Source organism: Anser cygnoides, chromosome 4, assembly GCF_040182565.1.
Source record: "Anser cygnoides isolate HZ-2024a breed goose chromosome 4, Taihu_goose_T2T_genome, whole genome shotgun sequence".
Taxonomy (NCBI): domain Eukaryota; kingdom Metazoa; phylum Chordata; class Aves; order Anseriformes; family Anatidae; genus Anser; species Anser cygnoides.
The window spans coordinates 31,477,307-31,500,729 of NC_089876.1; the positions used below are offsets into that span (position 1 = coordinate 31,477,307).

Genomic DNA, 23,423 nt, shown 5'->3' on the forward strand with positions numbered 1-23,423 from the left:
GGCCATCCTGGTCCTGCTGTTCTGTTTAGTTACAGTACTGCTGTTTCTTGCCTTCTTTAGTCCATATACCAGAAGTCTGGATTTCTGTCTGTTAGATTGCCTCTCATATAAAAGAATAGTGATAAAAGAGACTGCAAAGGCAGCACTGGGTGTTTTGGAAGTTGAAAGTGATTGTGATCTTATTTCCTGGTTCTTCCTGCTTAGAAAGTTGATCAGGTATAAACTGATGATATTTTTGTTTTCCTTCTACTAATGAAGAAAAAGCATAGCACCACTCCTTCTCTCCCCCCTATAATTCTAGGGATGATATTTATTCTTTTATGGCTAGTTAATTAACCTCGAGAATTTGCGGAGGAAATGCTGCCTGAAGTGTGGTTCTACAACATATGTGAGCAAGCTTTCTTGTGAAGCTTCAAACACCTTGTGGTTTCAGCTGGCTGACAAATCTCCTGGGAATTGTGCTTTTTGGCATATTTAGGGATTTCTCCAGGAGAAATATGTCACAAAAGGTTAAATGTGTGACAGAAATGAGCTAGGATGGAACAAAGCTGTGAGGGTTTAGTCTGGAAAGCAGAAGCACTCCGTGGCTTACTTCACATGTTTACCATAATGTTAGGAAAAAAAAAAAGGAAAGAAGGAAAAAAGAAAGATTCAATTAGTTGTAGCACTTTCCTCTTGTATTTCACTTTCTGGCTCTAGTTTTCAGGGCATGCTGTATCAGAACTGTAATTTTTTCATTTTACAGATGGGGACACTACTGAGTTGCACAGAGCCCTTTTCAGAGCAGAAGAGGGCTAACAGTTTATATTAACAGATTCTTCCAGCCTTACGTAAAGGCAGCAGGGTTGAGCCCAGCCCTTTGGACTGGCTGAGACCTCCCTACGGATCAATTCCAGGATGCCCAGAGCATAGAAAAGAAGGAGGAAAACCTCAGCTCTGTCTCTCTGCTCATGGGGTGCTGAATACATTTAGGGATGGGAGATGAAATGTGCTTTTCTGTGACAACAGGGCTCCTAAGGAGGTCAGTGGAAAGAGTTGAGGTCAGCAATAGGCTTCTCTGTCTTGGGGATACAGTGCAGTAGCTTTCATTGAGCACCTGAAAGTGCATCCAGTGCAGTTTGGGAACACTTTGGGTTTACTAAACCCCAATTATACACCCAAATAAAGTTTTCTCTCTCTGAGTCATGTCTTGATATGCTGGAGCAAGTTTGGTTTCCCTCTCTGCTCCTGTGCTGTGTAGCAGTCTGATACTTGCATGGCAAAGAACATTGAAACATGCATGCAGCAGCCACCACAGCAGTGTTAAACAGAGCTTGGATTCAGGAAAGCACTTGTTTTAGTGCCGTGATTGGTGAGGTATGTGTTGGGCTCTAGAATATAAGGTAGATGAACCTTATATTATTATATTTCAAACGCTAGCCTTTAAAAGTTTTTTTTAAAAAAAAAAAAAAGTAATGGGGAAATGGTAAGTGGGTAAGTGTCCCATGAAAATGCTGACAGCTGATCTCAGTTCCCAAGTTTCCAAACCTTCTGCAGTGGTGTGATTTCTAGGTCCTCAAACCAGCCTCTGGTGATATATCCAAAGTTTTCAGAACAGTGAGTATTATTACAGACTATTCAGTACGTACCTAGATATAATGAAGTATATCACATCTGAAATTTCAGCTCTGACTCTACTGCAGTTTGTTGCTTTACAGGTGACTCCATAATGTTTTCTTAATACACTTCAATGTGCGAATACGTTTCCAAGTGATTTAGAACATAAACCTGTTGGTGGCATTATAGATGCACAAAAGATATTTTTGCTTTTTACTATTATATAGTCAATCATCCAACAGAGAAAAAGATACTCCCTTATGAAACTGGTTTTTTTCATCTTCACAGTGCCACCTGCATTACTGCTGCAATGTTACACCATTTTGTATGGTTTTGGGGGTTACGCTTGGTCTCTAAGACTACGTACACTGGCTGCTGAGCAGACCAGCCTACCCAAAGAAAACACTGCCTATTGGGAAAGCTGAAGCTGCTGCCTGCCAGACAGTATTGAAATTGCAGGAATTATATTGTTTGTGTGCTTCTCTGTTCTGAAAGTGATATCCTGCACCTGCTCCTTTTGAGATGAAAGCTCTGCAAGTTGTGGGACTTAATTCCCACTCATCCAAGTAGGTCTAATAAGAATGAGAGACGGGGCAGGGAGTTATCAAATGGCTTCCCATCCTCCTTCGAATGCGACCACGTGACAATAGCATTGAGGGTCTATCTGAGCTAATGAGTGATTTTATTAAATCCTTGGGTTTCCTTCCTAAAGACTATTCAACATAAAACTAACTTTTCTTAGTCCATCTGGATAAGGCTAAACAAGGCTTTGTGGCCTACCTCAAAAAATCACCACACGTGTGATGACATTGCCATAAGGAGGTTATCTGCTGTGACTGCTGGTGGTCTTCAGCACAGCAGGATTTAATGCTGCTTGGTGGGGCTGCCTGCTTTAGAGCTAGACTTCAGGGCTGTTGAAGGAATAGGAGTTGAAAAAGAAAAGGGAAGTACTTGTTCCAAAGCTGCATAAATGTGAGCCTCTCAAAAATTTTTGTAATAGTTAGTTGGCTTTAGCACTCTCTGCAACAAGGCTCAGCCCTTTATTTTTAAGGGTCAGCAGCACTTCTGCACATCACGGTGACAGGGATATTGCATCTGGGAGACAAGTTCCTGATACAGTGAGCATTGTCAGTGCTCTTGCTTGCTGTTGCTGGCAGGAGCTCTGAGGGTGTTTCCAGACCCTTAGAAATCAGCCTCTGCCAGAAGATGATTTCCTACACGCTTTTTCTGGATATATAGTCAGTCCATCCTATTCCTCTTCTCCTTTTCTCTGAGAGGAGGATGAAAAACATCCAGTTGTGAAAACTGCTAAGGCCTCTACCTGGAAGAAGTCTCTCTCAGCTCTGCTCGGTCATCCTGAGGGGCTTCCTTAGCTGAGTTCCCTATTTCCTCTCTGTGTTTTATCAGCTTTTCCAGGTTATGCATATGTCAAGTTGATCTGGGAAGATAATTTTCTGAAATGAGCCTGTCTCAAAATATGCACTGCATGGACTTGCTTTTAACTAATTCCATTGAAAAGCCTGATGCAGAATAGTTGGTAAGAGAAATAAAAACCAAAAAGCACAAAATGTTTTTAAAAAACAAGTGAGGTGTGCAGGGTGAGGTAACAACCGACTACTGAAAGATTTTTTAAATTACCGGAGAATTCTCCACATTCTCAGGTATGAGTTCACCTGAAATCCAATGCAAGTCTTATGATCAGACTTACTCAGCAGGCAGACAGATCTCAACTCCTTTACACAGGTGTATGTTTACCCTGTCTAGCCCTCACCTGTACTCTGGTATGCATTAAATATTGCTTGTTTATTCAAGGTGATAAAGGGCTCTATGGATGTCATAATTTGTTTTTACAAAAGCTGTAGAATATTATGCAATGCCGAAGAACTCCTTTTTTGTGTCCTAGAGCAGCAAGTCTCACAGTTAGTGTCTGAATACCTTGAGGCTGATCTTTTGGAAGAGGTTTGGGGTAATGGGGCAGAGAGAGAGACTACAGTTAACCTGATGTGTCTGAAGAGAGATGGACCCTGTAAGCATGGATTTGGATTCCACGGAGATCTGAACAAGTTGCAGTTAACGTTCTCACTGTTTTTCTTCTAAAGTTTTCATTGGTGTCCACATCAGGAGTGTTTAGTTGATTCAAATAATTAGGTAGAATATGTTCATAGAAAATAGGGACTTAGTTCTACTTAGTTCTACTGATAGGAAAATAAATAAATGAAGTTCTTGTCTCAGTATTGTGAGAGCTACAACCAGGAGATCAGATGACATTCATGCCTAGTAGAATGGAACTTGTTGATTTTTCTCCCCACTGAGTGTTGGCTGTGTAAACAGTTTGGTGGCTGGGCCTTTTTGTCTTTGAAAAGTGTATTATTGAAGCTGTATAAAAGCACTGGTTACATCTTGTTCCTTACAGCTATTCAAAGAAACTCTGACTCAGAGAAACCTGTGAATTCAGCAGTTTCTAATGCACGTTTCCTGTGCTGAAAACTGGATGAAACATAAGATTGCACTATATATGACCAACAATATTGTGCTGACGTGATCTTGTTTCCCTTTACTGTTCCCTAAGATCTACGAAGAGTTCCTTGTCAAGAAAAAGATGGTGTTTTATAAGTGTTTATTTCCCTTTTAATTGAACTTGTTTGTCTGTTTAATAAGTCCCCATGGAAATTGCATGAGTCGTGCAGGTAATCATAACTTAATCTCAATCAGTCACTTATGCCCTTGAAATATAAAAATACATGTCAAATTCCATTCCATTGGAAAGAGAATAGTATGAAGGAAATGTAACTATGTTTCCTGGATGTAGATGTAGTCTTTGTCCAGCAGCTCTCTGAGGCTTAGTATGCCTTCTCTCCATTTAAAAGGGGTAGGGATGAGTGGAAATCATGCTCCTTGTTCAGGTTTATTGTGCAGATGACAAGCAGAAGTCTTTTTTCCTTACAGCTCCAGAAATCATAGGCATCATTTTCTGCCATTGTTTGCATAGTATGTAAAACTGAGGCATGTTGGCAACAGGTGTAACGGAGCATAAAAACACCTGGAAACGAGCCCACGGGATACAGCGTCCTCTGAACCCCAAAAGCAATTGTTGGGGTGCTGGCTGTACACTTAGGGTGTAGTTTTACTTATATTATTTCACTCTTAGGATGATCAAATTCTGGCAACAGAAAATGGCAAATGTTATTTTAAAATGTATACAGCACACTGAGGCAGCTCTTAAATTTACGGTGTTTTTTCCTTATTTTTGTCTAAACTATTCTAAAGAAATATATCTGATAATGACCACTTAATAAAATGGTATTTCGTTTTTGGCAAGATTCCTTCTCTGTAAGTTGTAGGTACAGTATAATAGAAAAACTGTTTTAGATTAACTGAAATACATGGATTATGGGTTGTTTTAAATGCTTAAAAATGCATGATTAGGTATACTATGTTTTCGATGGGAAGTCTGCAAAGCTGAGACACTGCGTAGAAAAGAACGTGGCAAAAGAAGAGCAATATAGAGTGTCTTTGATTTCTTCATTCTTTGCTGTAATGTATCAAAAGTGAAACACAAGTCAGGTAAGCAAAGTACACGTTCTATAATACATCAGTTGTGTCATTTTACTGTCACAGCAGCAGTGAATGACTGCAAATTACTCATGCTGTGGCAAGTGGTCAAGTTTCAGACCAGCTGACAGCAAGGCATCAGGTGTGTTATTTGAAGGGTTTGAACTGTCATCAGAAGATCTCGAGGCTCATATACAATTTCGATCAACATGCATAATTTTTTTAATGGCTATTAATTTAAGACCAATTAAGTTCCTTTAGAGACCTTATAATTGGTTTCGTTTGTCTCAGCAGGAGTTTTTGATTCTGTATGAAGCCAGCTCAGAAGGGCCTGGTGAAAGATGGCTTACATGTCCATGAGGGTGTGTCTGCGTTGGCTTTTGAGTTTGGGTCATGAGAGAAATTTTGAAATAAGTCTTTCAGGAGGCCCCACTTAACGTGCGTTGATCTTGCGTTGCGGAACAATCTTGGAATGCACTAGTTGGCTTTAATTGGGGGAGAAGGAGAAACAGGAAGTTAGGCTCTAGGGACACTTAGTCTCTCGTGGATAGCCCGTTCTTGGGATCAGATTAGAGTTACAGTGAAGTAACTCCCTCAAAACATGTACGATGCAGGGTCTTTGGCCAGAAGGTTTTCACTCCTAAAGACCTGCTGTTGTGACTGTCCATAGCCTGAGGTCTCTGCTGCATAGGACCTAGATTAGTGAAAGATACTTGCTTTCTAGTAGATCTCTGAAATACATGAAAACCAGTAAAGAATAGTAATCATAGTGTGGAAATAGGTAGTGTTACAAATGTAACTATAAATAGAGCAAGTGTGTGTTGCAGTTGAGCCTCCTGCGTTTGTGGTGGTAGAATGTGCTAAATGCTAGCACATGCAATGGAAAACTTCCATTGTGGCCTATCAGCTTGAAGAAATAAAATGTCCAAGTCAGAGGATTCCTTGAAGTGGGTAATGTGTTGCTGGATCATCAAAGGGCATCTAAAACACAGTCAAACAGACCATCATAGACTATAAGTAAATTAAACAAAACCCGCCATTTTGTTTTCCTACAGTAGCTATGGTTTGCTGACTGAGAAGACTGGTTCTCAACATCAGGAAAGTTGCATGAATACAATTTAACAACCATATAAGAAATATTTCTAAAAATTTTCTTTTGTTTTGAAACAATGAGTTGTTTGTATATGTTGTTGATGGATTTACTTTCTTCTCAAATTGTGTATTAAACAAAGGATAAGAATGGAAATGTAAGCGTCTATAGAAATGCTTTAATTAGAAAATACGTTTTTAGACTCAGTGTATTTTGGTTAAATCATTGACTAAAACATACATGGGGAAAAAATGTGCTAAAAGTCTTCCTAACTCACAGAAGGACATGGTTTGTTTCCCAGTCTTGAAGCACCGTGTTGCAGTGCTCCTGCTTCTCCAACAGATTGAAAAGGCACGTTGAAAATTATTGGGATGGGTTTTCCTCTAGCAAAAGTAAACGAAGAATTGGAGGGTTCAGGTAGTGTTACAGAAGTTCATTGTCAGACATTATCTAGGCACATGGAAAGTGAGTCCAAGCAGGTATTGCGTTGTGTTGGCTGTCTTGGGATGGGGATGCCTGCAGTAGCCTCTTTCTGTGGGAAGGGCATGGGAGCCACTGTCTTACCCTTTCTAGGAAAAGCAGCAGAGTTCAGACGTGGTGCCTTTCCAGTTTATTTTGTCTTCTGAAAGTTTAAGTGGCTTTTAGTGATTCAAATGTGTGATTGACCTTCCATGGTGGCCCTTGGATTTGCCTGTACCTGGGGGCTGGAGGGATTTTGGTGAGAGTGACTGATGGAGATGAAAGTGCTGATTTGAAAGAAGGACAACTCTAACCCCTTCCTGCAATGGGGAATGATGGTATGGCTACTGCAAGAAAATAAAGGCAGGAAAATGATTTGAAATCATCATGTGCAAGGAATTTGATCTTTAGTCTACTTCACATTCTCAGCAGTAGTTTTCCATAGGTGTAAATGTGAACGTGGTGGATATTACAGAAATTAAAACTGATTACACACGAAATCCCAATTGGTCTGTTTAACTCAAGAGAAAGTTCTTCATCATTCCTGCATACCCATGAACCTTTGTGAATGCTTCTGTTGAACAAGTTGTCAGTTCTCAGGAAATAAGTAATAACACATGACTTAATTGGAAAAGCTATTTTCTTAAATAGCACACACGTGTTTTAAGAGCCTTTTAGTGTTTGCACTTAGTCGTCATATTTCAGGTTGTGTTTGTTTTCCCCGGTAGTGTAAAACAAATAAGCAGGGTGATAAAAAGATACCTGGGCAAGCTCAGTGAAATACGATGGTAATGATAGAAAAAATGTGATATTTCCAAAAAAACAATTTTTCTGTTTCAATCACTGACTTTTAAAAACCATTAGTGCCCAAGTTTATTTATTAGTATTGTCAGCTCTTGAACCTTTACAGTAGGAGTATTTCTCTTTTCCTAGCTATAGAGAACAAAACCCAACCATCTGGCTGCCTAATGTTACCAAACAATGACTTTCACATTATAAATGATTACCTCTAAAAGCAGCAATGGAGAAAGGCAGAAAGAGGTGATGCATGAAAGCTTTTAGTGGAAATGAATGAAATAAATAGCTATTCTGTCAACAGATCTTTTCATTTGCTCAAATTAACTAATGATCTGATAAGTGAGATTCAGTGAAACCCAGCTGTAAGAAAAAACATTCAAAGCATTACTGACAGAAGCATAACAAGACAGCTGGAAGGAGAGCTAATAGGTTTTAAGGGCTTTCTCTACATTGTAGGCAATATTCCTAAATATTTTCCTTCTTAGCATTTGAGTGATGTTCTTGGCCACCTTGCCTGTTAACCTGAGCATCATGATAGCTGTACTTTGTACACACTTGTGGACTGTTGGACCTTGTTGGAAATAAATTATTGAAGGGGAAGTTGTTGCTCATTGACAACCTGATCGCTGAGAGTGAATGTTTACTGCCAGAGCCATCCGATATGATGATTTTGAATCTACAAGAATTGATTTTAAGAATCATCAGATTGTAAAAATTGCCTAGTGCTCTCCTAATTCAAACCATCACAGAGCTAGTCAATAACAGCATATGCTTTCATTATTGTATATGTTCTTTGAATTTCAGAGTAATAAATGACCCTAGCACATGTGTAATGTACGCCTACAAGTCATTCCTTTCAGACCTAGAAAACAATTGAGGTCAACCACATGCATCAACTGAAACCCTCATGAATGAAAAGACAACATAGACGGGTTTTATCTCACAGGAACTTGAAATGTGGGGACATTACAGTACGTGGGAAATGTTCCATTTTGTGTGGCAATTATACTAATACAGTTGCAATAGAATATGTTCTAAATAATTCAGAATTAATAGCTTATATGATCACTTTGGGAACTACTGTTTGCCTTTTTTAAGAGGTTGTAGGAAGTTTCATCGGAACTGGGACATGAGCTCACAGATGAATACTTGTCAAGCAGTGGAATGTATTTTCTATTCCAGCTTTCCAAAAGGGTTAAGGGAGTGCTCTGCTCTCACCAAAAGGAGCAAGTGACATGCAAGGCATACTCCCATTCTCACTGTAGGCCAAAATTCACCTCTAAGCTTATTTACTCTGTAGTTTCAACATTTTTTTTTCTGGTACAGGAACAGAATTACTATTTCTTGGCTAACACAGAAATCTTAAATATAAGACTTTGTCCCTAATCTTACAAATATTTATGCATACTGCTTAAATGTACTACCTAGAGCAGTCCCACTGACTGTAGTGAAAGCTTTAATGAAAAAGGCTGCAGATTTCAGTGGAGCTATTCATGACAGTATGGGTGATGTCTATCAGTGCTAGCAGGACTGGAGCTATTCAGTGTGTTGAAGAGGAAGGTAAACATACATTCAGATTAGAAATTTTATTTATCTCAGATAATTTCATATCATCTAATAACTGGTCTGCTTTCAACATGATATAAAGTAAGCTTGACATGTCATTGATTTTTACCTAAACAAAACAATATGGAAAACCAATATGTAATATATTAGTGAAATATTCAAATAGATTCAGCATTTTGGAGGGTTGCGTTTGTGTGTTCAGGAAGAGTGGTTTTACTTTTGAGAGAAAAATATTTTTTAAAAGCTCAGTTTATAATATGGGCATTTCACACTTGGTGTTTGACCAAAGGTGTCAGTGTTGCATTCAGACACAATTTATTTGTTTGCAAAACAGGGGTAAGAATGATTTTTAGTTTCAGACCTCTTACAGTCTCATTTTCATTCTAAGAGTTAAACAGTTTTACTTAGAATTTGTAAAATGTTTTTTTCACAGCTATGTATGGTAATGAAGCACTACTGAAGAGCCAGTGAGGTATTTTATATAATGAGATTTGTTTCTTTTAACGACCAAAGTTGGAAATCTGTCCTGTTCCTGGGCAAATTTGTAGGAAATCTGATGAGTATTTTGGGCAATTAATTGAGAGCAGAAATGGGCCACTGCTGCTGTGCTGTGTAATGTTCATAAGGATTAATCATTGTGTCTTTTCAAAGGGATGAAGTTTAATGGGGTCTGTTACTGTGCCTGTTATGTAGCCAAGGAGTATGGAAAGTGATGGGACGTTTTTGTTTGTTTGTTTTTTTCCTATCCAACATGATGCATGTGTCAACTCTCAGGTATCCCAGAAGTGGGTTTTCAGCAGGGATCCTGCAGATGAACTTGGAGATGGTACCAGGAGACATGTTGAGTCCCTGCTCACAAAGCACCTTCCGTTGATTCCTTCTTTCTTTACTGTTTTGTGGCTGTTGAGGTTGTATGCTTGGAAGATGTGCACAGCACTCATTGCTTAGACCGTGTTGTAGCATGAACTCTTTCAGGCTTTTTGATGCCTGTAAAAGAATGATCTTTAACGAGCATTCATAGCCAGCTGGCTGCCATTGAAGAGCTTGGGACTGCCATCATGCCCGTTTGGTGCCACTGCTGCTTGTCTGAAGGAGACACCTGCCCTTGAGGCCGTGCTGAGGGTTGACTCACAAGATCAGGGAACATGTCTTAGGAAAAAAAGCCAGGCACAGTGTTTCCGGGGCACACAAAGTCTTTGAGGAAGAAGGGAACATAGCTGTTTCATGAGATCTAGGTTCTGGGTGTGTTTCCTGAAACTGAAAACTCACAGCAAGGCTGGAAGTCCTGAAAACAGCTCTTCTCTCTGGCAGGCAGGCTGCTATTGTGTGAAAATTAAATGCGTTCCCTTCAATAATCTGGGAGAGTACCAAGTATTTATCTCAAAGCAAGTGAAAAAGCAAGTGAGAGAGATTAGCATTTGTGAGTATTTTAGAATTTTATTTTGATCTGTGTTTGTTTTGAAGTAAAATTTGTGTTGCTTGTAGATAAATAATGCTATATTGGCTTGTTAGATGTAACACCACTTCAGCTGTTTGAAAGTTAGTGTACCTCACTAGACAGCCAAGCCTGTTTGTTCCACCACTTCATAAGTTTTGAACAGCTCCCCAGGGGAAAAAAAAAAACATGCTTTGCAAATCTCCAATCTGTCGTCTTTATCTAGGAAATGGTTTTCTCTATGAAGAGCAAAGTCACAGAACTACATAGTGCAACGAGCTATCTTCAAGAAAACCCTGAGAAATATGACAATGTTCAGTCTCATGATTGACTTTAAAAGGAAAGGAATCTAAGTTCCAACAACACACTTGTAAATATCTGTATGTAAAATAGTATTGCCGGACCTAACCAGAAGCCCCTTGTACTAGGTCTTGCACAGTTAGAAGAGATCTTAGCTTTTTACCAGCATCCTGTAAATAAGGAGAAGGTATGTATTTTCCCTTGAGAATAAAATTCTCTCGACATGCCATAAGCATTCTGCAGCAGTGCTGGGAACGAACTTCTTTTCAACATGTTGATCGTGGGATCACTGGGTGCCTGCTGTGCTCAAGGAATGGCTCAGTGGCTGCCAGCAGATGATCAAATAAACAACTCCAGTCAAAGAACATAATCTGAACTAATGGAGATAATTATTCTCTGTTATTCAGGAATAATACAAAAATAGTATATGCTCTGTAGATTACTGTTTTTTGTTGTTTAACAGTAAGTATGGAGTATTTCTTGCTTAGAGCCTGTGTTCAGACAGCACGAGGCTGACGCTGCGAGCGTTCTGTCTCCCTTTCAGAACTCTGTCTTTTTTTTCAGTCCCCTAGTGCCATGAGTAATGGCCATGAGATGCTTCAGCTCCTTTTCTGCGTTGTCTGACAGGGAAAGATGGGTGCGTGGTCTCTGTTGGGTAGCCTCTCTGCTTTCCCTCTCCTGCCCTTGCATATTACTCTTACCAAATACGCTCCTTCTTCTCAGGCTTGGCGTTCCTGCCTTGGTCCTGTTCTCCATTGCTTTCACTGAACCAGCTGCCTTCAGTTCCAGAGTGCAAACCTACGTGCTGAGATGTGGTTCCTGCCTTTTTCTTCAAGCAAGGGATTGTCTTTGCAGTGCATTGCCTTGGTAGCACCTTTTTTTTGAGGTAACTGTGCAATGTCTTGTGTGACAAGGCCCTGGCAGGAGCTGACTGTCATCACGGTAATGAAAAGAGATAATAACATCTGAAAGTCAGCATTCATGGTCAGTTCCAGTTGAATGTGGTTCAGCAGAAGTTGGTTATGAAACTGTCACTGACTGCAGTGGGATCTGGTTTATGGTGGCTAGCATGAGATGAATTGAAAAGAATTGCTTAGTAGTAGCTGCTGCTGATGGCCTGAGAGGCACGCACCCGCTGAGGAGTCCCCTGAAGTGCCCCTGTTCATGTTTGTGTATGTCCCGATGCATTCTAGCAGCCATCCACTGGCAGATGAGAACAAACGTCCAGCAGCTCCTTTCAGAGCATGTTGTAAATCAGGACGGCTCCTGAGCCAAACGGAAAACCGCATGACCCATGTGACTCAGCTCCCCTGAGATGGTGAATGTTATTTCTGTCAGTTTTTTTCCATTCCCATTCATCAGTTTGAGGCTTTCATCTCCTTTTTAAGTCATGGCCTTTCAAGCAGGGGTGAAATTACACCTGTCAGTAATACATGTTCTTATTACTCCATCATTCTGTCATTGTACAAAGGAATTACACGGAGGTATGTCTTGCCATAGAAACCAGTGAGCGCTCTCACTTTCTTTTGAGCTACGTTTAATAGCTTCTTTTTCATTATCCAGGGGTAAAAATGAGAGATGTCACCCATACCAGAAGAGCAGGCAGGAGTGGTGCATGCATGCCTGTGTAATTAGGCATGTGGTATTATCTAATCCCTCTGCCAGCACTTAAGCATAAAGAATAAGTTTTCCATCAGAGTCCATCTTGTACCATCAGAAGTTATTTTAGGCACAAACAAGGCTCCGCCATTCATGTCAGTCCTGCACCATTCCTTGTGTGTTGTCTGTATATCCATTAAACTCCCAAACATTCTGCTTCTGAAGACAGGAACGTGGGTGTTTCGTACTTCCTTCAGGTACCCCTCAGGTACTGCACCGAGTGCCTGGGAGCCCTCCTGACAAGGATCCGTCTTTGTTCTTAATGCAGGCTGGAAGTACTTACGTATTTACTAGGTGACTTATGAGATAGTAGTTGTTGATTTTTTCCAGGTTTTTAACATGGATCTATTTAATACAAAAGGTTAGATTTCTTCTGAAGCCTCTCCTTTCACAGGCACATCTTTAGTGCGTTTGCTTCTTGGACAGATTTCCACATTTTACCTTCCTATGTATTAAGGTGTAAGTAACATTTCAGTTGAAGATCCATACTTTGACCTTTAAAATAAATATTTGGACTTAATTTTGATCGAGAAAAAGTAGTTAAGCATTTCTTACAATCTTTTTGGGCTGTTCTTTCTTCCCGTGCATGAGAAGATAGATAAATTTCAGATATTTCCTTCTCCTGTTTGAGATGGGAGTTGTTACTAGCCCCTTAGGATTTGGTTGAAGATTTGGTCACCTTTTTTGACTGCAGTACTGTTTGTTCGGATCTGCTTCAACTTGAGCTGAAATCTATGCAAATTTTGTTTCGAGAAGAATGTGTGGGTAACCATGAAGTAAACCACAGCTTTCCAAGAGGAGTCAGCAGGTATTGCACTGACTTCTCACATAGTGAGGTAAAATTGAGATCGGTTTCTGGGGACTTGAGAATTTGTACAAGAAATATAAGACAACGAATAATTGAAGTTTCAAAAGCATTTGAAAAATTAAACTTAATAGTCTAAGAGAGAACACATTACACCAGGGACTGCAAATTGAACCGAGCAAGGGATCTCGGGTGTTGCAAGAAGAAATCCACCACAACAAAGGTTAACTGACATGAGAAAATTGGACTCCTTGTATTATTTCACTCAACTGCATTAGCAGCCTAGAATTCACCCCTTAGCACAGTTGGGCTGTCTTAAGTATACTCTCACAGCTGTGCGCTGCCAGCAACCTCGCGTGAGCAGGTGCACCCGAGCAGCTCCTATTTTGTGAACAGAGAGAGAGAGAGAACAAAGTTAATGCTTTACCAGGTGCAGTTCACACCTGTGCTGGGAGCTGGGAAGATGGTCAAGGTTCAGAGCTGCATGAGGGTGGCTGCCTGGGAGCCGGGCTCTGGCCAGGAGCCCTGCAGGGCCTGCTTTGGGGCTGGATCCCTGACTCCCCCCTCCATCACCTGCCTGCCTGTGGGAGCACATGGGTCTGGGGCCTTGCAAGAGTCTTGTTTAGCCCCGCTGATGATTTGAAAGATAGCGCTCGGACTGAAAGGGGCTGATCGAGTCAGGGTGGAGTTGCTGGGAAGAGGTAAAATGTCTGGTTGGCAGTGATGTACGTGCCCTGTTCTGAAATGATTGCTTTCACAAACTGAGCCACCAAGGTAGAGAGGGGAACATAGGAGAACTGATCTACAAATAATGAGTTTACAGATATCTGTAGGCTTAGGTATCAGATAGCCAAGTGTAACGGTGTCTAATTGTGTTATGTTACAGTGCTTTTAAGTTGGTTTAGAAAGCAGGCATGCATGAGGAGACTTTAACTAAATCTGCAGACCTGGGTTTACAAATCAGTGTTTTGGGAAGTTCCTGAAAGCATTTGTTTGTAAGGGGTTTTCTGAAAGAGAATCTGTCATCCATCCCTGCAATGGAAGTCAATGTCAGCTGCAGCATGGCTGCTTCACAGGGAAAGCAAACCAGCTGGGGAAATGAGCCCTGGAACTCCGGCATTAACAGGGAAAAAGATATCCTGCAGCTCTGAAGCAAACCAAAAGTCTGAGTTCATAATCACTGCTTCAGTTATCACATAGGAGTGCATTTGTTCTGTTCTACATAAACCAGTTCTCTCCATTAACTGTAGTCTTACCAGAGGGATTTTTACATACAAGGAACTTCTGTATGTAGTTGACCAAAAGAGAGCAACATTAACAGAGCAGTTTGAATACTTTCTTCAGTGTACCGGCAAAGCAAAGCAGAAAAACATGAAAAGCTACATGGAGAAAATACCAGTTCCCTCTGCAGTCCACAGAGATGTTATGGTGCATGCCATACAAAGGATATAGCAACACACATAGCTTTTCACCCAAGGTCTGTGCTGGTGCCTGTTAGGTTTGGACTCGTGCACCTGACAGACTGGCCAACAGGATTTTTGGTGTGTTTAGTCATAATTTTGTGGGTTCACTTTACCTTTTTTCTATTTGAGTGCTCATAGTAGCTGGCTTTCAAGGACTGCAGAGGAGCTTTGCTCTTCCCTGTGTGTGAAATGTGTGTTGGGAGTTCATCTATGAGTATGTAGTCTATGTGACTTAACTGCTCACTGATTTTTACAGGGAAGAGGGTGACAGAATGGAGAAAGCAGTTAGCGGAGTTAGTACGTGAATATGTTTGTCTGTGATGCAGATATCCCAGATGCTGAAGATATCCCAGATACTGATATCCGAGATGCTGAAGATTCATTCATATTCCCGAATTCAGGGAGGCAGGGATGGAAAGAGGAAAAGGTGAAAGACTGGGAAACAAGCGGTGAGTAAAGAATAAAAATGGCCAAGCCAGAGGTGCTGGGAGATGCGTAGGAGCTGGTTGCAGAATTTGCGTGGGCAGGCTCACAGTGCATATCTGACAGGTGGGCAGTGCTACCATCCAAACCGAGCTGCTGTGGGGAGCCCCGCGCACCTGAGCAAGGCTAGAGTCTTGGCACTCATTCTGTTGGACTCCTGTGAAGGAGCAATACTGACACGTAGTAGTAGAAGGTCACTGCTTCTTGGTTTTAACCCCAAGATGCTTTCTCAGTGTTGCTGTTAGTAGAAAGACAAAGGATGATCTATCTTCTTTTTTCTTGATTTTTTTTTTTCCCCTTGTCTTTTCAAGTTATAGAAGGTTGAGGTCTTAGTCCCCTCATGAAAGGATGTCAAGCTGTGTTAAAAATTATTGGTGGTGAAGAGACTGCCATGTCCTCAGAATACACCTTGGGGGCACTTTCTTCCATGTGTTTCATCTCTCTCTTCATTTGCCTCCTGAGAGTGGAAGTTGTTTGGGACCTGGAGTGTGTTTTGCTGGGCTCACACATGCACAAAATGGTAAGTTTCTCATGGAAGGCTGGAGATGCTCCACAAATCAAAATAGTTTGTGTCTAGTTAAGTTTTCCTATTGTCAGCACAATTCCTTAGAAAAGGGCAGCGTTAGGGAAACAATGAGCCAAGTTTTTAATTCACCAAGTGGTCTTGGCATCTTTCATCAGTTCTTGCCATTTTGTTTTGATGGTTCTCCTTTCCTCCTGTGTTACCCTTCTCCACGACGTCTCTGACTTTCCTTAGCACTCACCTGTCTTGTTTCCAGGCTAGTGTCTGCATCTTTGTTTTGCTTTTCACTTTCTTCACTTATATCTCGGTATATCTCGGCCACGTCTGTAGCGTTTCAGGATGCTTAAGGAGGCTTCTTCTCTTCTTGTGAACCCATGTATTTTCCTTCAAAGAAGTTTTAAAATGGGAGTGTTGGTAGGACTCTGCATAATTCCTGTTTTCAACGAGGGTGCTAAAACACTTGTCTTTTATGGAAAATAGTGACTAAGATTTTAACCCATGATTCTGCTTACTAAGTTTTTCTTCTGTTCAGAAGAACACTGTCAAATGTGTCTATAACCAGATTACTAGAGAGGATTTAGAGTTTTGAGAGAGGAACTAATTTAAGTAGATCATGCATGCCTCAACTAAGTTGGAGTAACAGGAATTATTGTTTCAAGTAATTACAGAATGAGGTGAAAAAGGAAGTTGAGATCAAAATTTTTTTTGTCTTAGCTGTAAAGAGAGAATTGCAAGGGGAACTGTCCTGTTGCTGGTAACACAGCAAGTGAAATTCTGGTTGCCAAAGAGAAAATTGCTTCTGATACACAGCATGGTTGAGATTTATTGGATTTAACCCCAAGATACTTTCTCATTGTTGTTGTTAGTAGAAAGATGAAGCTGAATCAAAGCTTGGCTGAGCTGAATGTTTTCTGAAGATTTCTATTGTTTAGAAATGTTATCTGTGTCTCATTTTCTTCCTGCCTGCTTTTTCTCCAGTCTTCTTTGTCTCCTTTGTAAATATTTAAGTCTTTTTTTTTTTTCAATTGCCAAAGCCACGAGCATCCATCATGTCTGCTGTTGCTTTGCCAGTGAGCTTGTGCTGACTCAGCACACCTTGAGGCATCTCCCATCAGCAGGCTCACGGAGGGTGCCGCTTCTGGCAGGCCGGCTTGGAGCTCCTTGACAGGGTGGCGGATGCAGCTGGAGCAATTATAGAGCTAAAACCCAAGGAATAGTTCTCTTGAGTCATTTAGTAGGAGCTTAAACTCTGAATCAGCAGGCCAGGGAAGTGTGACTTGGAGGCAGTAAGGACATACTAGTCCTGACCTGCCTGGCATTGGCTTAGTTTTGGCTGCATTTTGTGTGATTTAAGAGTTGTTTATGTGCATTGTTTGCACAGAAATGTGTTCCTTAACTGGAGGAAAATGCCTTCTATGACTTTATATAACCGTTAGCTGCAGTAATGTCGGGTTGTCTGCCAAAAACAAGCTGAAGAAAATGCTCAGGCTTTCTGTTGCCTTGTCTGTGAAACTCCGATCCTGTTTAAAATCATTGATCGAGTATTAGATAGCTGTTGTCAGCAAGAACTAATAAAGTGATGACTCTGAAGAACCTAAGAGTTATGTGTAGCAGTGGGAGATTATTCAAGAGCTGTCCAAACATCTTCTGCACAATGTGCACAATACATCGGCAGGTAGGGGCAAATGCAGTTCAAGCAGAGCATGCAAAATTTCAGATCACTGTGGGGCAAACCACATTTCTTAAAGTCTTTCCAGCAAAAAGAAGCACCCTATTCAGCTGCTTTACATCAGCCACAAGTTCTTACCCTTGTGTTTTTGTTTTCTGTTGGATTTCTTGTCTTATTCTTAAACACAACAAGTCAATCCATGGCATGCACTTAGAGCATTTGATTTGCTAAATTAACTAACATGTCAGGATCAAACAGGCAAGGTTTACATTAACAATATGTTCTACAATCCTTCAGTGTTTTCTCATGAGAGTTGAACTTAAAGAACATCGGGCACTTTCAGTGGGCGTTTGAAAACTTTGTATTACTGAGAAACAGGAAAAAATTTGTTGGAAGGCCTATTTATTTTTGTGACTGCACATCATCCTCAGGCAAAATAAAATGAATTCTGCATTGCTTTTTCACCAGTAGCTATTGGGTAAGCTTTTTGCCTATTAGCAGATGAAGATAAAATATGGACTGGAACAGTTGAAAGATAAATGATATAACTCAAAGAGGGCTAGGTTCACTGGGATCACTGGTGTCTGTAAAGAAATTTTAGGGCTTCATCAGTATGATGGGCTGTCTTCTATTGCATGGAACATGGCAGAAACACTTCCCCTTCCTTTGATTTAGCCTTGAGGGCTGTTATTTTTTCATCTACATTTTTCCCTCGGAACCCATCCATTAATTGCGGAGCAGTGAAGTTTGCTTTTATGGAAAGTATCTGTGAACAAAAGAGAAAGGATGAAACCTTTTGTATGCCAAAAGAATACTGTAAACTCTATAAATAGTAACATTTATCAAAGCATGTGGAAAGTCTCTGGTTTCATGTGACCAAAGATTTTGTGTATTTCACTTGAAAGACAAATTAAGCAGAGAACCTAGAAAGCATGTTTAATTATAAGCACACAAAGAGCTTTGTATGCAGCAGCTCTGTATGTGTGTTTAAAGACAGGTATGTGCATAGGCATTGTGCTGATTTGTAGATAGGCGATGGGTATTACAGAGGGTATCCTGTACTGTGGCTGCCAGAAATCCGTATCTCCAACAAAAATTTTGCTGTCTTTTTGAACAAAGAGGACAAAGCAACCATGCAGTTGGTATGATCCTAGCTTGCCATGCTTGTAGTTTCTGGCAGGAGGACAGTTGTAAATAAGAAAGGGAATGGGGTATAAACGTTTGGCTACATTTACTGACAGTTACTTAAATGGAAAAGGAATGAATTTGTCCCTGTTGGACAAACTGTAGTCCAGTGTGGTTTCCTGTCAACTTAGTGGGACAGGGATTGGGAATTTTATTAATCGTGGCTCTTACTGAGGCTTGTGTATATGGGTAACTATGAACTGTTTTCAGGTCACTGCAGTTTCTCTGATTTCATTTCATGTAATTTTTCACTTTAGGACTATAGCCTTTCTATTTCTTGTAAGACTATAGCAAACCTATTATGTGTGTCATGAGTTGTTTCTTATTCCCCCTTTAAAATATGAGGTCTCTTCCCCTTTGTTGTTTTTTTATGGAAACATCACTGATTGATACTTAATTCTGAGTAACCTTCTGTTCCTAAAAATTGATGCTGATGATGTAACAAATGAACAATGTCACCGGCTTTTGAGCTTAATATCTGGAGATATATAATCAGGCATATTGATTCTTTCCTTCCTGCATTTCCTTTCTCTGTAATGACAAACAAGTTTCTGCTTGTGGAATAACTCAGTATATTCCTTAGAACAATCACTTATTCACAGCCTGAATGCTAAGTAAGCTAAAGAAGGAATCAGTTGTAACAGGGAACACAGATTTTCTTTTTGGAGAGGTGTTAATACTTTCCTTATTAGATCAGAAATTACATCTCCAGCAGTTACACTACTGTGGGCTCAGGTCTTGGCCTAGCTCACGGACTTGCCCAGTGGAATAAAAGGGGAATGTAACTTGTGAGAACTATTCAGGTTAGGTGCTGCAAGTGGAATAAGATTGTAGGGCATAGGGTTGTGTTTACAATCCCCTCTTTCCTCAAGAGGGCCACTAGAGCAGGAGGCTGACGGGCTCCTACCTGAGGTACCCGAGCCAGCGCATTGGCACATGCTGCACTGCTCATGTGGGACAGCCGCTGCAGGGGAAGGGATGCAGCAGGCTGGGCAGAGAGGACGTGGTTAGGTGGTGCAAGATCGCTGGATGTTGGTAGAAGTCACTGGCACAAGTTTACCTGGGCAACCTGCTCTAGCAAACCTGCTTTGGCAGGGGGATTGGGCCCAATGGTCTCTTGAGATCCCTTCCAACCCCTACAATTCTGTGATTCTGTGGTCAGGGGGAAATCAGATCACCTTGCAGTTGAGCGAGAAGACAAGTGGATAGGACAAAGTTAGGTTTCTGTGGGAAAGGCAGCAGGAAGGTACAAAGTTTGCTTGCTGATTAGCAGGTCATTTCTGGTAAGAGAATCTGGCTTCTCTTCTGTGGTGTTTCTGTGATGAATCCACTCTTCTGAGTTAGAAATGAGGGTTTTGCTATCGGCACGACCGTGGCACACGTGGTTTTGTACAGCATTAGGACATGTCAAAACTGACAAATTGTATGAGTAAAAAAAAAACTGGAGTCTTATAAAAGTAATGATAATGGAAAGGTCTTGTGCTTTCTGGGACAGGAATACCACAGTAGACATCAGGAGAACAAAAATGGACTCTTACTTGCTTTTCACTTCAACTAATCAAACTGGAAATGTTAACAAGTCATTGTCAGCAGTTGGTAATAGATACAGTATAATGTACAGTAACAAGCGGAATTGATAGACAAGCATTTTCTTTCCTCAGCTTTGGAAACCAATGGTTGTCAATGCCTTTCCATTTCCTTGACACACCACACAATGGCAGCATTTGTCTCTGGTTTGTACAGCCAGGGCGGTCAGCACTGAGTAGACCTTGCTTAGCAGAGGTAATAACCTGGTCAGTCATGCAGCTGAAAGATCAAGTTTAAAGCAAAAAAAAGAATTCCCAGCACTATTGTGTTTCAGCTGCAGGTAGAAACTTCCACTGCCCAACCATTTGCCCTTGTCATGAGGACCAAAGGCAGAAGGAGAGGTTGATTTGTACTGTCTTAAATCTTGTAAGGTAACTCTGAAAATAGAGAGAGTGCAGACACCTCTCAGGTGACCGAGCACTAAATGTCACGTAATTAGGGATTTGATCCTTCATCTGATCCTCTCATTTTCCTTTTTCAAAGTTTCATTCTGAATCTGAGGTCTGTTGTGAACTTGTATTTTGTCTTAATTTCTCAGTGCTAAAAGCTGTAATGTCATCACTGGAAACTGTTTAATAGATATATTGGGCACTACTCTGTTTTCTTGAGATATGTTTTTTAACTTATCCTTCTCTAAAATTTATATTTTTCTTTTTAAAGGTATGGAAAGCCTCATTTTGGTTATTACCCTGTATTATATTGAGAGCTGGGAGGTCTGTTACTGAGTCGGGTGAGAGAAGTACTCCAGTGAAGGAAACTTTGTAGTGCTAGACCTAAATGTACTAACACATGAGAATTGCAGCTGAGCCTTGTCCACATCAACAGGTGGCCCTTCTGAGCTGTGTCACCACTTACAGGTGCCAGTGCCAGGCTGGCAGAGGCTGGAGGGCATGGACATCATGTTTAAGTCAAGTCCTTGGGCCTCTGGGTTTGAGGTGAGGCTGGGTTTTGCTAAAAGTTGTTGTACTAGAGATGCACTGGGTCTTAGAACACATCCAGCATAGTGTGAGAATGTGAGCATCCCTGCGTCTGGGAGTTGTCCCGCTGCTAGTGTGTTTCTTCTGCAGAAATAGCCAAATTCTGAGCAGATGACTCCCAGAATGAATTTTATGAGTAACGTTCATCTAAAAGGAAGATGCTGTTTTATGGGTAAAAACAAGTTTTTTTTTTGTTTTTTTTTCAAACGCAATTAGTCACAGAAAATTTTTTTGCACTAGTTATTAAAGAAATGGGAAAAAGGAGAAGAAAAATAAACAAACCAAAAAAAAAAACACCGCAAAAGTGAAAGGAAGCAAACGAACAACAAAAAGACTAGTACTGGTAAGAGCAGCAGAGATGTGGTTTATGGAGATGCCCACATATTCGGTTATTCCTGAAGGCTAGGGGAAGCCACCAGGACTTTTGGAGCCTGTCTTGATGGGGCTGCACTTATGAGTTGGTAGCATTACACATTTAGTGGACCTTGTGCATATAAAAAAAAAAAAGAAAGAAAACAGCACATAGGTCTTGTAGCAGAGAAAGCCTTTCAGCAGAGTTCAGCACAAATGGCCTTTTCCTGCAGCAACTTTTGTGTCATTTTTAGACATGAGCAAGTTTATTTCCAGGAGAGCCCGCTGAGGTTTAGGCATATTCATTAGCATGTTGTCACAGCTCAATTTGCCATCCCCTCTTTAGTCCCCGACAGGCCAGGGCAGTGCCACGTACCACCCCAGGCTGTCTGTGAGCAAGGCAGCACAGCCTGCAGAGGGGCTTTGCCTGCAAGGACACAGATTTTCTTCTTTTGTTACGCAGATTTGAGGAGTTCGTCCAGTTAGAAAGAGAAAAGATACTTGAATTATTAGCATTAAAAAGAACAGTTATAAAAATCTCATTTTCTGTTTCTTGGGAATAATACATGAATTCCCTGCACACAGCAGAAGGAGAGGCTGCACAAACTGTTATGAGTGGAAAACCAAAGGGACACCTGCAATTAGGAAGTCTGGGAAGGATCCCTAAGAAAGCTCAGGGGGCCAAGCAACTGAAGTTTGTAGGGTAAAACCAGACCGAATATCAGCTAGAGGTGAAATTACCTTTGGAAATCAAAACACGGTGTGGTAGTAATGAAGCTGTGACAAGAGGGGGCAGGAATGCTCCACAGTGTTCAAGGTTGCACGGAGGTTCCCTTAGTACTGGAGAATGGAAGAACCATCAGCCACACAGGAGAGGAGATGATTCGGTGCCTGAAAAACTGTTATCAGACCATGCAGAATGTGTGCTGGAAAGAACTCGGGGTCTTTTTGTAATGAATGGGATGTAAACGTATTACAGTTTTTCCATCAGACTTGCAACAACCACAGGTATCCCTGCCTCCTGCAACTGTCTCTCGCTGAGGCTGAGAGATACATTTCTGAATTCTTGAAAAATTAGATTACTATATGTTTTTAGGGCGTTCCTTGCTCTTCTGTGGGTTTATGGAAGTGCTGCTGACATCAGGGTAAACTTGTTTCAGAGGTTGTATAGCATCCTGTGATAGCATAGCATGTTGTATTTGGAGTATTTGCTTTATCTTGCCAGGGGGATCTTGTAGCTCAGTCTATTTACTGGGGGGTGGGAAAGAAAAAGGAGGGAGGGGGATACAGACATCAAAAAGTGATGACACCATATTGCAGCCCCATCTCATGTGTCAATGGAAGTGTTCACATTAACCATTTTTCCTATAAATTCATAGCACAGCTTTTGCCAGACTTCGAGTGTGTTTATATGCAGTCTGCATAATTGAATGGAATTAATGGAATGGAAAATGTCATAGTAGCAAAATATCAGGCCACAGTATTATTTCAGCTTGCATTTTATGTATGCTTTACAGTTTTTTGTGTGACCTACTTGGTACTGGAAGTACAGCATTCTCACTGAAATTTTTTGGAATATTTAATAGTGATTGTTTATGTGCAATTAAAATGGACCCAACACTCCTCCTTTTTTTTTTTTGTTTGTTTTGGCCAGCCCCATGAACTCATTGCCCATCAGGGTTACCCCACATGAGTGCTTTCTGGTGCACTATAGACTTTAGGTGTCTGGGGTTCATAAGACAGCTTAGAGACAAAGGCGTGACAGCCTAGGTGTGGGTGTCTGACATTGCACACACTCATAAGCAGGATTTTTATTGTTTAGTGGATGCAATGCATTGGAAAAGTTGATTTGGAGTGGCAGTTGAGTGTATAACTCCATTCAGGAACTTCTGAAGTTCTCACCCTCCTATAAGGGTGAATTTGTG

General features: G+C 40.9%; 1 protein-coding gene across 2 annotated transcripts in view; it reads left to right on the forward strand.

Moving 5' to 3' along the window:
• CFAP299 (cilia and flagella associated protein 299) overlaps positions 1–23,423 on the forward strand; it is a 213,428-nt gene that overhangs the window by 73,996 nt on the left and 116,009 nt on the right. The gene's annotated exons all lie outside the window — the stretch shown is intronic.